This window comes from Cebus imitator, unplaced genomic scaffold, assembly GCF_001604975.1.
Source record: "Cebus imitator isolate Cc_AM_T3 unplaced genomic scaffold, Cebus_imitator-1.0 Scaffold471, whole genome shotgun sequence".
Taxonomy (NCBI): domain Eukaryota; kingdom Metazoa; phylum Chordata; class Mammalia; order Primates; family Cebidae; genus Cebus; species Cebus imitator.
The window spans coordinates 1,529,580-1,544,552 of NW_016107786.1; the positions used below are offsets into that span (position 1 = coordinate 1,529,580).

Consider the following 14,973-nt stretch of genomic DNA (forward strand, 5'->3'; position numbering starts at 1 on the left):
GAACTGGCTAAGTATATCTTTTAGCTTTTTAAATATATTTTCTACTCTTCACAAGGAATTTACATAATTTTCAAATATTGGCTTGTTTCAGGATCTGAGAACCTCCGTGCACAGAAGAAAAGGAATTCCATTAATAATGTTGTTCTAGCTGGATCCATTGCCTTAAAACTGCTTCAGAAATATTTTTTATTATAATTTTTATTTTTTATTTATATTATTTTGTTTTCTACCAACATTGACTGTGTTCTCATTAAAACAAGTTGGCCGGGTTCATAACAAATTTATGGTTGCTAGATGTGCCGACATCCTACCCAAACTGGATAATTCCGACCCCTGGCACTGTACATTCTAAGGCTTAACATGGAAAAAATTTAGTCATGTTTATCTAGTTACTAACGTTTTGTGTGAGTTTGAGGTTTTTGCCTTGATCTTTAGTTTGTTTGTCTTTATTTACAGAAAGTTGAAAGTTAAATGCCTAAAGTCCAGTCAGCCTATGCCATTAGGATAGTTTGCTGCTTTCAAAAGTGCCAACAGAAACCAAACAGTGGTCCCCCCGAGGAGGTGGGGTTCCCTTCATTAATTAGCTATATTATATGATGTGTTCTTGTTTCTAACTTACTAGAAAAAACAGGTGCCAGTCAACATTTGATTTTGTTTGTGGTATATTTCACTGTTCCAACCTGTTTGCCCCATGAAGAATATTGTGGTCTTTGTTCCCCTGGGCTTTTGAACAGGTCCTATTCCTATATTCTGGACCCTCATCTGCTCAGTTGTAAATACAATTCTCATTGTTTCTGAAAGCTCAGTACCCAAGTGAAAGGTTAGTGTACACCTGTGACCAAGAATGACCCAAGATTCTTGAGGGTTACAAACTCAGTTGTGAGGCCAGGCACGGTGGCTCATCCGGGAGGCCTAGGAGGGCAGATCACCTGAGGTCAGGAGTTGGAGGCCAGCCTGGCCAACATAGTGAAACCTCATCTCTACTAAAAATACAGAAATTAACCAGGCATGGTGGTGCATGCCTGTAGTCTCAGCTACTCAGGAGGCTGAGGCAGGAGAATCACTTGAACCTGGGAGGCGGAGGTTGCAGTGAGCTGGAACCTGTACTCCAGCCTGGGCAACAGAGTAAGACTCTGTCTCAAAAATAAAAAGGAAAGAAAAAGAAAGAAAAGAAACTCAGTTGTTCTTTTCTTTCTAGTACTACGATTACTATCATCATCATAGGCTCAGTGCCTGCCTCAGAGGTCTAAGTCTGACCATTTTAAGAGGAGGCAAAACAATAAAGAGTGAGTGAAAGTAAGAGGTTGGTGACAAATTCCAGAAAGCAGCATTTCAGGTCAGCCCTGTGCCCTGTGCTCATATCCTTGCTCCCAATGCTCCCCGGAGATAATCTTTAGCTGTCAACTCAGATTGCTGTTTGCTGTTATCTCAAGTAGCAGACAGTAACTGTTAATAGTCCTAACTTTGGGGACTTGTAATATAACAAGATAAAAATAAAGGCCTATACCTGTTATCCAATATGAAAATAAAATCAGTTTCACTTAGTATATCATCTAGTGAAATTTAGCATAATGATCACATGAAAAGATTTAGGCGGCCGGGCACGGTGTCTCACGCCTGTAATCCCAGCACTTTGGGAGGCTGAGGCAGGCAGATCACAAGGTAAGGAGGTCAAGATCATCCTGGCCAACATGGTGAACCCCATCTCTACTAAAATACAAAAAATTAGCCAGGCGTGGTGGCGCGCACCTGTAGTTCCAGCTCTTCGGGAGACTGAAGCAGGTGAATCGCTTGAAGCCAGGAGGCGGAGGTTGCAGTGAGCCATGATTACACCACTGAACTCCAGCCTGGTGACAAAGCAAGACTCAGTCTCAAAAAAAAAAAAAAGATTTAGGCATGAGATCTTGGACCATAGGAAAATTAATTTGATAATGTTAATTCTTAATTACATATAAAGAGTATCAGCTATAATGTAAATAGTACAAATTTAATATTTATTCCAATGATTCTTAATGTTCATGATCTCCCTACTTTTAGAAAAGAAACATTTCCTTTTAGGATAACTTGGACTAGAATGGCTCTGTCTAAAATGTAGCCACAATTAAATGTAGCCGTTGTGGGTATTTACATGTAAATTTAAATGCATTAACATTTTATAGCCTCATGTGCCTACAGCTTACCATACTGGACATTTTCATCTATAGAGAAAGTTGTATTTGACAGCACTGTGATCTATATTATAACTGAACTGTGTTATAAAGTTCTATTATTTTTCCAATTAATTTTGAAGAACCAAAACCTGGAGAACAATAGTTTTTTGTTTTTTTAATTTAACTTTTATTTTAAGTTCAGGGGTATGTGTGCAGGTTTGTAATATAGGTAAACTTGTCATGGGGGTTTGTACAGATGAGGACAGTTGTGTTAAAAGGCTTGTCTTGCAGTATCTTCCTAAGGACACCTGATAGAGGCTAGGATGCCTCAGACTGTGTTGTCTTTCATTAACTTTCAAGAGAAGCAATGGGAGGATTAGGAGCCTGGGACTGACCATTAGCCCTAGAACTGACCACGAGGAAATGTGTGCTTTTAGGATATCCTGTGTATCCTGTGGCTAATGGACTCGGCAGCCAAGTGCCGATGATGCCCTAACAAGGCAATTTGTGATTCTGCGATCATCCTCAGCCAAGTCATACGGAGGGTCCCTGTGTATCCCATCACTGCACTAAAGCCAAGGCCTACACAGATGGTCTTCAGCTACATGAGGAAATAGCACATCCCTCATAAGAAAGGTAGTACATAGCAAAGGACCAGATAAAAAGCACATGAGGGTATAGGGCAGCATTGTCCTATAGACATATAATGCGAGCCACATATGTAATTCTCAGTTTTCTAATAGTCACATTAGAAAGGGGGAAAAGAAAATCGGCGAAATTAATTTCGGTAACATTTTATTTAACCCAGTATATCAGGATATTATCACTTTAACATGTGATCCATATAACAATTATTACTGAGTTTACATTCTTTACTTTGTACCACATCTTCAAAGCCTGTTGGGTGTTTTACATTTACAGCACCATTCATTTAGGATTTACCAAGGGGGCAGCATGGGAACACCAGGTTTGGAAAGAATGAGGAGAAATGATTAGATAAGTGAGGGGTGTACTAATAGAAAAACACAGGCACTTGGACACAGAAGTTTCCACTTGATGTACTGTCTTTAGCACAGGAGCACCCGACAAAGCTGGTAATTTGGGAAAACTGCTGAGTGGCTGAACTCAGGGGATACAGGGAAGTGAGAAAAGAGGACAAGTGACCAAGAAGCTTTGTGTGACGTCTGCGGCATACAGTTCTGAACTAGGCTAGTGGTCTCGGCAACGCGAGGAAGAGATAAACCTGAACGATTGTTAAAGAAAAATACTGTGATCCGTGAGGGTAATGGGAAATAAGGTAAAAAGAAGCAAACTTCTTCAGTGATACACTTCATCTGATTAATTAGATCCACTGTAGTAGTTGAAAGCCAGCTTGCTTGCAGAGCAGTGGAGGAGGCCTTTAACTAAGCGTGTATGCATATAATTATAACTATACCCATATAATAATGTTGTGAAGGACAAAACCAGAGTCCTATCATGTTATAAGAGGGTAGTCAAAAAGGAGAGGAAGTGAAAAGGCAATAACAGGAGCCAGCACCAAGTGAAATGAGGAGAAATTGATTCCAGCAGAGGAGGAGAATCAGGAACTGAGGGGCTTGAGGCAGAAATGAGCTTTCTACATTTGAAGGGCCCAGGGACACACAACAGGCTAGAGAAATAGGTGGTGCAAGCATAAAATAAATCAAACCCAGGACCAGGCATACAAATGAGAACTAAGACCAAGTGCATCCTCATCATGAAATCTAAAGGAGTTTTGTGGCTCATCAGTGACGGATTATTGACACCTTTTTAATGACAGAGTGCCCTTTGCTCACTTAAACCATGATTGAAATAGTCACAATTTCATTTTCTACATATAAGAAAAACCTGAAAATGAAGCCTTTGTTAGAATGCTTTGTCGTCAGATTCCTGTTTTGAAGGAAAGTATGACAACTGCCAAGAAACCATTCTATCTGTATTTTTGTCAAAATGGTAGAAGGGAAGAGGAGAGGAAAAGAAAAGTGTGAGCTTATCACTAGCAAAACAAGCCCTTGGCAAAAAGTTGGCTTCAACTGGAGAATAGTAACCAAGGACTGCCTCCCTACACAGTGGTTTGGATGGTCTAGCCTAGATGGTCTTTGTTTAAAAAGGAGGAAGTGAATATGAGGAAACAAAACCTTCTGGAAACTGAACTTGTAAACTCAAGGGCATAAATTGATCATAGCATTATGGCTATTAAAGAGCAATTGAGGCATTTGAATGGGTGTAAATGTTGATACTTCCTATTTCATGAATAAGATGGGGAACAATTAAGGGTGACCAAGGCATCGTCTTAGGGACCTGATAACTCCAGTTCTTCCCTGTTTTTCACAGGAGACCCTCATTGAATGGCTTTGAAGAGTGTGAATTCTGAAACTATCAACCACAGTCTGAGTGTCTCAGAGACGAAGAGGTGTAGTCTCTTTGTGTCAGGAATCTTTAAAAATAGAATCAGGGCCTTTCAAGGGCTTTCTAGAAGGAATCTGCATTCTGATCAGATTACAATATTGAAATATTGTGCCAGTTCAAATGCATTTTTAATTTTTGGCTCCTAAAACAGAAAATTCTTCTTCTGCAAGGAATTCTTTTATACTAAGAAAAATAAAAACATTGGGTTCAACCTGTTGGGTACTATGCTGACTAGCTAGGGTGACAGGACCATTGGGACCCCAAGCCTCAGTGTCACTCCATATACCAAACCTGCATGTGTACCCTTTAATCTGTAGTAAAAGGTGAAGTTAATTTTTAAAATTAGGTTCAGATCTCTTTGGAGATAAAAGAATACTGTGTTATAGGAAGAAAGAGAGAAAAAAAAAAGAAGAATATTTGGAGTTTCTATAGACTGGGATTCTCAACTGGGGCACATTTGGGGCTGGATAATTCTTTGCAGTGTTGGCTTCCTCCTGTGCTTTGTAGAATGTTTAGCAGCATCCCTGGCATCTGTCCACTAGATGGCACTGGCACCCTTTCCAGTTGTGACAATCCAAAATGTCTCCAGGCATTGCCAAATGTCCTCTGGGACCATAGGCACTCTCCTTGTGGAGATCACTGGTCTGGACACTCCCAAGAGAGCTCATTGTCTATATTGCTGGGAAACTTTTGCCTATCCCCACACACACAAAAAATAAAAAGCCAAAGCTAAGATTTTAGACTTCCATCTTTGGGTTGCTACTGAAGCAGGAGAACTATCGCTCCTGTCAGAGTAAACCAGAAGCAGGTTTCTGCTTTTTATGGAAATAGGAGGATGATGCTGCCATACACGGGGGATTTGACTAACAAAACAACTACGTTAGTCTCATCCTTATTCTTAGTGGTGGGGCGAGATGCAGAGGGTCGTTGGTGGTGACTTCTCTATTCATGTTTCTCCTAGTTTTTCTGTTCTTGATTCTACCCATCCATGGTACTTCTAAGGACAGGGAAATGGACCACCCCAAACTGATGTACACTGGTTCTACTCATCACACAAGGTCTCAACAGGCCTATCTGTCTTATCAGCAAGTCTGCTGATACTTAACAGGGGCTTGGTCCAGAGACCTGGTGCTTGACTCTGTGGAAGAAAATCAGCATCAGCAATGTCATCAGTGCCCATGGGGGATGAATTGTATACCTTAATAGATATATGTATACCTTAATAGATAATCTGCACATCCCTGTGACACACTGCGACCTCCAGGGACCTTAGCAATGCTCATATTTTACCCAGGTTTTGCAGGATGGCTGCCTGGTACTCAGAGTTTGTTTACATAGGAGGAGAACTCAACCCGGCACCCACAATTATGCGGGGTGAGCATCTTACAAGATGCAGGCTACAGAAGCCTTTATTTCTACCAGCCAACCAATTAAATACTGACAGTACTTGATTGAATGTTTCCTTTCGCAAAGTTCTTCCCTCATTTTTTTTTTTTTTTTGAAAAAAAAAGAAAAGAAGTCTGTTATTGGAAACTGAATTAATTTGTATTTAGATCTAGTTTGGGGTTTAGGGCTTGGGAAATTCTCAATGAAGAAAAGAAACTCATTTATGAATACCTATTTCCACATGGCACTAATCTCCATGCATTTTACTATTATCACAGGACTGATTGCACTTGGTTTAGGTGAGCCTAGTAGGCAGACTGAGACGAGTTAGATTTTCAAGATGGCAGAATGCTGTTCCTCTGCACAGTGCTTTCTGATTTGTTTTTAACCTTTGCTTTGGTCAACTGATTAAGGCCTTGAATGGCTAATTGCTAAAGCTCTTAGTTTCCATTAGCCTTGACAGGGTCTCCAGAAGGGGAATTGTCTCATGTGTGCTGCTAGATAGTGGACAGTCTTGATAAAAGCCTGACCTGCTTTCTCCTAGTGCATCCACTGTGGGAGAGCGTGGACCTGGTTCCTGGGGGCAATCAACAGTCACCCATGAACATCTGGTGGAGAGACAGTGTTTATGATCCCGGCTTAAAACCACTCACCATCTCTTATGACCCAGCCACCTGCCTCCACATCTGGAATAACGGGTACTCGTTCTTTGTGGAATTTGAAGATTCTACAGATAAATCAGGTGAGAGCAAGATCTGGTGGTCTTGTAAGGAGTTAAAGAAACAGTGTCATGTTAACATGGAAACATCAAACTCTCTTCATGGTAGTATTGACCTCTTTGTGAGCAATGGCATGGAACTCATTGGAATTAAAAAAAAATTGTGGTAAAATACATATAATATGAAATGTATCATATTAACCATTTTTAAGAATACAGTTAAGTAGTGTTATATTAAGTACATTACCATTATTGTACAATCATCACCACCATCCATCTCCAGAAATTCTTTCATCTTGCAAAACTGAAACTTTACCTGTTAAACAGTCGTGCCCCATTCACCCTCCCTCCAGCTCCTGGCAATCAGTATTCTGCTTTTTTTTTTTTTTTTTTTTTTTTTGGAGACAGAGTCTTGCCCTGTCACTCAGACTGGTGTACAGTGGCGCAGTCTCAGCTCACTGCACCCTCTACCTCCTGGGTTCAAGCGATCCTCCCACCTTAGCCTCCTGAGAAGCTGGGATTACAGGCACCCACCACCATGCCCGGCTAATTTTTATATATTTTTAAGTAGAGACGGGGTTTTACCATGTTGGCCAGGCTAGTCTCGATCTCTTGACCTCAAGTGATCCACCTGCCTTGGCCTCCCAAAGTGCAGGGATTACAGGTGTGAGCCACCGTGCCTGGCCTGTCTTCAACTCTTGTCTAATTCCCATAAGGAGAATTTGTTTGTCTCCATATAAACATTTTCTCTCCTTTAGATATAAATGGATTTTGGCTGTGAGTATTTCATGCAAATCAGAATGGGAATGAGTAAATGTTGATCCCTTACTGAAATGTGACTCAGTTTGCTATATGAATTTTACTTTATTTTTTTCCCAATCCTTTTATTCCAAATAAATATTAATTGCTGTTCTTGCCTAAATTTCTCCCTGATCTTTGTTTCTATCTCATTTTGGATTGTCATGTGCTTTTCTTAATGGCTTGACTTTGGGTAAGGAATCATGTTTAAATGTCATAGGTTGACTGAAGCTGTGGGTTTATTCTAGAGAGATCCTGTATAGTCACGTGTTAACCCTCTTTTCATGGTGTTTCAGCTGCATTGGAATGCAGTCAAATTTGAAAACTTTGAGGATACAGCACTGGAAGAAAATAACTTGGCTGTGATAGGAGTATTTTTAAAGGTAAAAAATCTTACCAACTTTAAATGATATGTTGTATTCTAGAATGCAGAGATAGAACATTATAATACTGTTATTTACTTTAGAATATTAGGATCCATACACTGGTAAGATAAATAGTGCCTGAAATACAGGATTGTTAAGAATATATTTTAAATGGCATGAAACTGTGCCATCCAGTATAGTGGTCACAAGCCACATGTGACAGTTGAGCACTTGAAATGTAGCTGGTGTAACTTAGAAAATGAGGATTTAATTTACTTCTCATTCATTTAAATTTCAATTTAAAAAACTGCTATTCAGTTCAGTTATTGAAAAACTTTTGGGGCAGGCGTGGTAGCTCACGCCTGTAATCCCAGTTCTTTGGAAGACCGAAGCAGGCGGATCACTTAAGGCTAGGAGTTTGAAGCCAGCCTGGCCAACATGGTGAAAACCCATCTTCACTAAAAAATACAAAAATTAGCCAAGCATGGTGGTGGGCGCCTATAATCTCAGCTTCTTGGAAGACTGAGGCACAAGAATTGCTTGAACCCAGGAGGCGGAGGTTGTAGTGAGCCAAAATCATGCCACTCCACTCCAGCCTGGGCAACAAAGCAAGACTCTATCTCCAAAAAAAAAGGCAGCAAAACTTTTAAAAATGTTTGGAACCACTTGGGTTTGTGTATATATGTTTTCAAGTATAAATTTTTTGAAATCTAAATATAGATCAAGTATTTTTGATGAAAAGGTAGCATCCAAATTGAGATGTGCTGAGTGTAAAATATACAACAGATTTTTAAAAATACTATGGAAAAAATATAAACCATCTCAATAATTTTTATATTGATTGCATGTTGAAGTGATAATATTTTGAATATATTTGATAAAATATTAAAAAGGATTTCATCTATTTCTTTTTACTTTTTAAATATGGCTACTAGAAAATTAATTACCTCTGTGACTTGTATCATACATCTGTTTTTAAGCACCAGTATAAAAGGATAAAGGCAAATAAGTAAATAATGGTTAAAATGTAAAATTAATGTATTTTAGGCCAGGTGTGGTGGCTCCTGCCTGTAATCCCAGCGTTTTGGGAGGCCGAGGTGGGCAGATTACCTGAGTCCAGGAGTTCAAGACCAGCCTGGCCCAACATGGCGAAACCCCATCTCTACTAAAAATACAAAAATTAGCTGGGTGTGGTGGTGGGCACCTGTAGTCCCAGCTGCTCGGGAGGCTGAGGCAAGAAGATCGCTTGAACCTGGGAGGCAGAGGCTGCAGTGAGCTGAGATCCCACCGCTGTACTCCAGCATGTGTGACAGAGCAAGACTCTGTTTCAAAAAATTTAAAAAAGAGTATATATATTTTTTTTTTTTTTTTTTTTTTGAGACGGAGTTTCACTCTTGTTACCCAGGCTGGAGTGCAATGGCGCGATCTCGGCTCACCGCAACCTCCGCCTCCTGGGTTCAGGCAATTCTCCTGCCTCAACCTCCGCAGTAGCTGGGATTACAGGCATGCGCCACCATGCCCAGCTAATGTTTTTGTATTTTTAGTAGAGACGGGGTTTCACCGTGTTGACCAGGATGGTCTCGATCTCTTGACCTCGTGATCCACCCGCCTCGGCCTCCCAAAGTGCTGGGATTACAGGCTTGAGCCACCGCGCCCGGCAAGAGTATATTTTAAACAGAAGAATATTCTTTAAACAGAATAGAAAGATAAAGGCAAATAACTGGAAAATCCTCATGAAGGGAACTAATATTTATGAGTGCTAAGTGACTCCATATTTGCCAAGTGCTTAGTTTATCTTCCCAAGAACTCTCTGATGGCAATATTATTGTCTCCATTTTTCCGATGAAGAAAGTGAAGCTCAACGAAGTTAAGTGCTTTCCTGCTAGGTCACACAGCTAACTAATGGAGGACTGGGGTTAAAAATCCACAGACCACACTCTCATGGGGCCCCTGAGCTCTTGCAGGCTCAGCAACTACAGGCTTCCCTCATGCTCCCAGCTTTAGTCTGCTGTGGAGGCTGTTTTAAGGGTACCTGGGATTTGTTTTAATCAGGTATAGTAAGACATGCAGACATGGGAATGATTGTCATGAAGGAAGAAGTTGATGCTATTCCCTAGAAGCTGGAGGCATGGCACACCATGCAGAGCCACATGGGGAAGCACCAGGGTTGGTCAGGAGGCAGAGAAAGTGAGGAGAGAATGTGGGCAAGAGCTTTTATTGTGGTTTCAGTGGGAAGAAACAGGCAAGGCAGGGTAAGCAGGCTTGGGATTGGCTAGTTTGAATCATTTCAGAGTGTTCTGGGGCCTAGAGGGCTGTCCCCACTTGGCTGTTACCTGACAGTGGAGTGATTGATGCAGGAGAACAGTGGCCCCAGTATAAGAGTCTGATAAAGGAGATGGTGGAGCTGTAAGCTCTGGATTACACAGGAAAGGCGCTCTTGCAATTGTCTGTTCTCTCTAGGAATTAGCCAACCTTGGGAGAGACAGTCCTTGTGGTGTTAACAAGTACCCAGATGTCAAAGCATTAAATACAAAAGCTATTAATAGAAAACATGCTTTATATACTGAGGCTCCTGAGATGTGCCCTTGATGACTTAGGGGCCTGCACTGAAAGCCTGGCTTTCATGTGCTGTAGCCTGTTTAAAGAGCTTCAGCCTCCAGAGTCCCTGTGGGCCAAGGCTTAGAAAGGCCCGGGGAGGTGCGTGGAGCAGGGGCACCTTTCCCTGTGGACTGCAGGCACAGCTTTGGACAGCCTGCTCGTGTGTTCTCTGTCCAGTTTAATTCAGCAATGTTTGTAACATTCTAAATTGCCAGTGTAAGCAGTTTCAGACTAATTTGTTTTTAGGTAATCACCAGATGGTCTTTTTAATTCATATTTCATTCCAATCCTACAGTGAGATGTCCATTGTGTTTAATGTTTTTTCATTTGTTGTTCTTAAGCTAGGCAAACATATTTTTTTAATTCGTATTTCGTTCCAGTTCTACAGTGAGATGTCCGTTGTTTTTAATGTTTTCTTATTTGTTGTTCTTAAGCTAGGCAAACATCGTAAAGAGCTATAGAAATTGGTGGATACCATGCTATCAACTAAGCATGGAGTAGTATTTTTTCCTAAATTGCTTGAAATATATTTTATGTTTCAATCTCAGAGTGGAGACATTATCAAGGCACTTTGAATCAGGAAGTTTAACTAGGTGAACTGTATTCTGGTTCTCTTTGAACATTGCCTTAGAAGGAGGCCTGTAATTTATGAATGACCCTGGCCTTGGGTCGCATTGCAGGGTACAGAAGTGATCATGTGGGTGGGCAGTGAGCTTTCTGGTTTTGCTGCAGTGCTGCTGAGGACTTGGGGCCTCAGAGACATATTGCTGTCCCCGCCTCTGTTTCTGACACCAGCTCCTTCTAAGTCTTTGTGAACACACCCAAAGCAGTCTTCTTTTCTCTAGCTACCCTCCCACAGGCAGGGAGCAGAGAGCAATTCTACAGAAACTTGCCTTGTCCAGCTAGAAAGAACAGTAATCCACATCCTTCAGGTCGGATGCCTTTGTCCAGCCCCCCAAGATTAATTCTTCAATATTCAGAATCTCAAAGGGCTGTTCTCTGGAAGCCCATGTATTCTCTCTCTCTCCCTCTCATCCCCCACTGTATCCCTATGGTCCCCACCTCTTTCCCTCTCCTTTTCTCTCCATTTCCCTCTTTTTCCCTCTCTCCCCTTTTAGTACAGGATTTTGGCTTCTCCTGATCTGCATTTCATTATCTGTTTGTTTCTATCAACTTTTATTTTACATATGGCGGTACCATGTGCAGGTTTGTTACATAAGTATGTTGCATGATGCTGAAGTTTAGGGTATAGATCCCATCACTCAGGTAATGAGCATAGTACCCAGTGGGTAGTTTTTTAAACCCACTCCCCACTTCAGTTATATCTATGTGCTCAATGTTTAGTTCTCTCAAGAACATGCAGCATTTGGTTTTCTGTTCCTGCATTAATTCGCTTAGGATGGTGGTGTCTAGCTGCATCCATGTTGCTACAAAGGACATGATTTCATTTTTTATGACTGTGTAGTATTCCATAGTACATCTATTACCACATTTTCTTTATCCAGTCCACCACTGATGGGCACTTACGTTGATTCCATGTCTTCACTATTGTGAATAGTGTGACAATGAACATATGAGTACATGCATCTTTTGGGTAGAATGATTTATTTTCCTCTGGGTTTGTACCCAATAATGGTATTGCTGCATTGAATGGTAGCTTTGTTTTTAGTTCTTTGAGAAGTCTCCAAACTGCCTTCCACAGTGGCTGAACTGATTTATATTCCCACCAACAGTGTATATGCATTCCCTTTTTTTCCACAGCCTCACCAACATCTGTTGTTTTTTGACTTTGTAATAATAATCGCCATTCTGACTGTTGTAAGATGGTATCTCATTGCGGTTTTGATTTACACTTTTCTGATGATTAGTGATCATGAGCATTTTTCATGTTTGTTGGCCACTTCTATGTCTTGAGAAGTATCTGTTCATGTCCTTTGCCCATTTTTTAATGGGGTTATTTGTTTTTCTGCATTTTATTTTTAAAGGACAATTCTCAGTCTCCCTTAAAGAAGTGAAGCTGCCTCCTTTGTGCACTGGCCACTGTCTAAAACCTCCCAGCAATACTAAGGAGACTACCTGCTGGATCCTTACTAGAATTGAGAGATCAAATGGTTTTGGCTGTTTTCCCGCTGGAGAATATAAAAAATACACAGTTAATTGCAGAAACAAAGCCTGGGCATGATTCCATCCTAAGAAGCGATTCTTCAGGAAGCTGTCCAGAAGGGCCTGGAGCGCCTCTGGACCACTGCTGATCCCCAGATACTCCCTGAGGACCATCACCTAGTCGTCGGATTCCTGAGTGGTTTTCACTTCTAGATAATGACTCAGTGACTCAGTCTCTTGGCCAGGGCACTCTCATGGAATTTGGGTCGTTTGGCACTTCCTGCCTGGTGCCCATCTGTCTAGATTACTAGACACAAGTAGATCCAGTATCACTCTTGTTCACCCCTGACTGAGTCCATCACCTGGATCATTAAGAAGCAGCCAGTAGAGGTTGATCATGATCAGGTACGTCCTCTCCACAATTTTCATCTAAGGAAATCCTCGTCTCCCCCTTTAAAACAAGGCTGGGCTCAGACTGTGGCATCAGTTTTAACATCTTGTAATACTTATACATTTTTATTGAAGGGTACCAACATCTTGTCTCAGTTTGGACATGAATTTAGAGATATTTCAAATTAGCTAGAGAGGAGTTAAAACATAGAATAACATAAGCTTTTTATATCTATATTTGACAGTGACATATGTTTTTATTATACATGCATTGTGTAGATTCTCTATAAAAATTAAGACCCTTTTAAATCAAAAAAGAAAGGCTGGAAATGGGTGTATTCAAAATCCTTTAAAATCCTTAAGGAAGTTTTGCTATAGAATCTCAGGATAAAGACAGAATCCAACAATATTCATCCAGAAATTTTCATGTAAATCAGTCATTTGAAACTTGGGATTTATTTTTCTATTAGAAACTAAGTCTAAGTGGTGGTTACTACATGAGCACACAAAATCCTGTTTAATTCGTAAACTAAACTATAATAATAACTGTATTTACTTGTTCATATTGGATTTTTATTGACTAAAAGCTTCCAACCTCTTTTTTATGCAGCTAGGATAACAGTGATACTAAAACCCATCATAGATTAGACCATTCTACCCAAAAAGGTAACAATAGGCCAATATCTCTGAAAAATATTTAACAAAAAAAAGCTAAATAAAATATTAGATATAGAATCTAGCAGTGCTTTAGAAGAAATATATACTTTGTCCAGGTAGGGTTTATTCCAATAATCTAAAAATTATTCAGTACTAAGAATTATATACAAACGATTAATGGATTTCATCCCATCAACAAATCTAAAGTGAAAAAATATATGATCATTTCCGTAGATTTCCCAAAATACATTAGATAAAACTCACCATCTCTTTTAAAAAAATTTTTAATAGAACAGAAATGGAGAATTCCCTAACTGGATAAAGTAGATTTATCTCAGCTCAAAAATAAATAGTATGTTTAATGTGGAAAGGATATCATTAACTGCATTATTATTAGCATACTAAATATTAAATTTAATTGAATTAACCTCTGGCAGGGGCCAATAAGGTTAGACCAAAAAAGATAAAGAACATTAGAGAAACACTAAAAACTCCTACAAAGATAAGATAATTCAGCAATTAGTAGAGTACCATGTTAATCTATAGAAATCAATTCCTTTGACATATATAACTCACGATTAGAAGACATAACAGAAGAAATAGAAACTAAAAAACTAAAATACTGTGAATAAACAACATAAAATGTTAACAAGAAAACTATAAAACATTTCTGAGGGACACAGAAGACTTAAATTTATAAAATTCATACCCAGTTTTTAAACAGGAAAATACCATAAAGGCACCTTTGATGTCAATTCTCCTTAAGTTGTGATTCCATAAATTTAATATGGTTTTAATAAAAATACCAACAGAATTTTAAAACTAGATACAGTACTTCTAGAGTTCATATGGAAAAGCAAATAAACATGAATAGCTAGAAAAATTCTAAAGGAGAAAATAAAGAATGATTAGACCCATAAGACTTTAAAGCCACAATAATTGAATAGTATGACACTAGCACATGAATAGAAAGATAAATCAAGGGAAGAAAATTGTTCAGAAAAATGGCCAAATACATGAGAATTTACTTTATGATAAAGATAGCATCTCAGCTCAATGCAGGAAAAGATAAATCCAGTAAATGGTATTGTGGGACAACTGAGCAGACATTTAGGAGAAAAAGTTGGATCCACCGTTCAATCCTGACAAAAATATATTCCGGATGGAACAAAACCTTAAAGGTAAAAAAATGCCATAAAAGTACAAGAATAAGCATAGGAAGATTCTTTCATACATGCAAATGGAGGAAGCTTTTCTAAGTATAAATCAAACCCAGAAGTAATCAAGAAAACAACTAGCAATTAAACTGCATACAAAAATTTTAAAATCCTTTCTGATGAAAATCACCATAAACAAAAGATAGATGACAAACAGGGAAAAC

The 14,973-nt window shown here is 39.5% G+C and overlaps 1 pseudogene across 1 annotated transcript in view; it reads left to right on the forward strand.

Moving 5' to 3' along the window:
* The window catches only part of LOC108291908, a 21,433-nt pseudogene extending 7,245 nt beyond the window's left edge, over nucleotides 1-14,188 (forward strand). The window contains exons 3-5 of the transcript XR_001820082.2: nucleotides 6,508-6,705; nucleotides 7,776-7,862; nucleotides 12,428-14,188. The product of XR_001820082.2 is annotated as a carbonic anhydrase 5B, mitochondrial-like (transcript). The remainder of the gene's footprint in view (nucleotides 1-6,507; nucleotides 6,706-7,775; nucleotides 7,863-12,427) is intronic.
* Nucleotides 14,189-14,973: the final 785 nt, after the last annotated feature.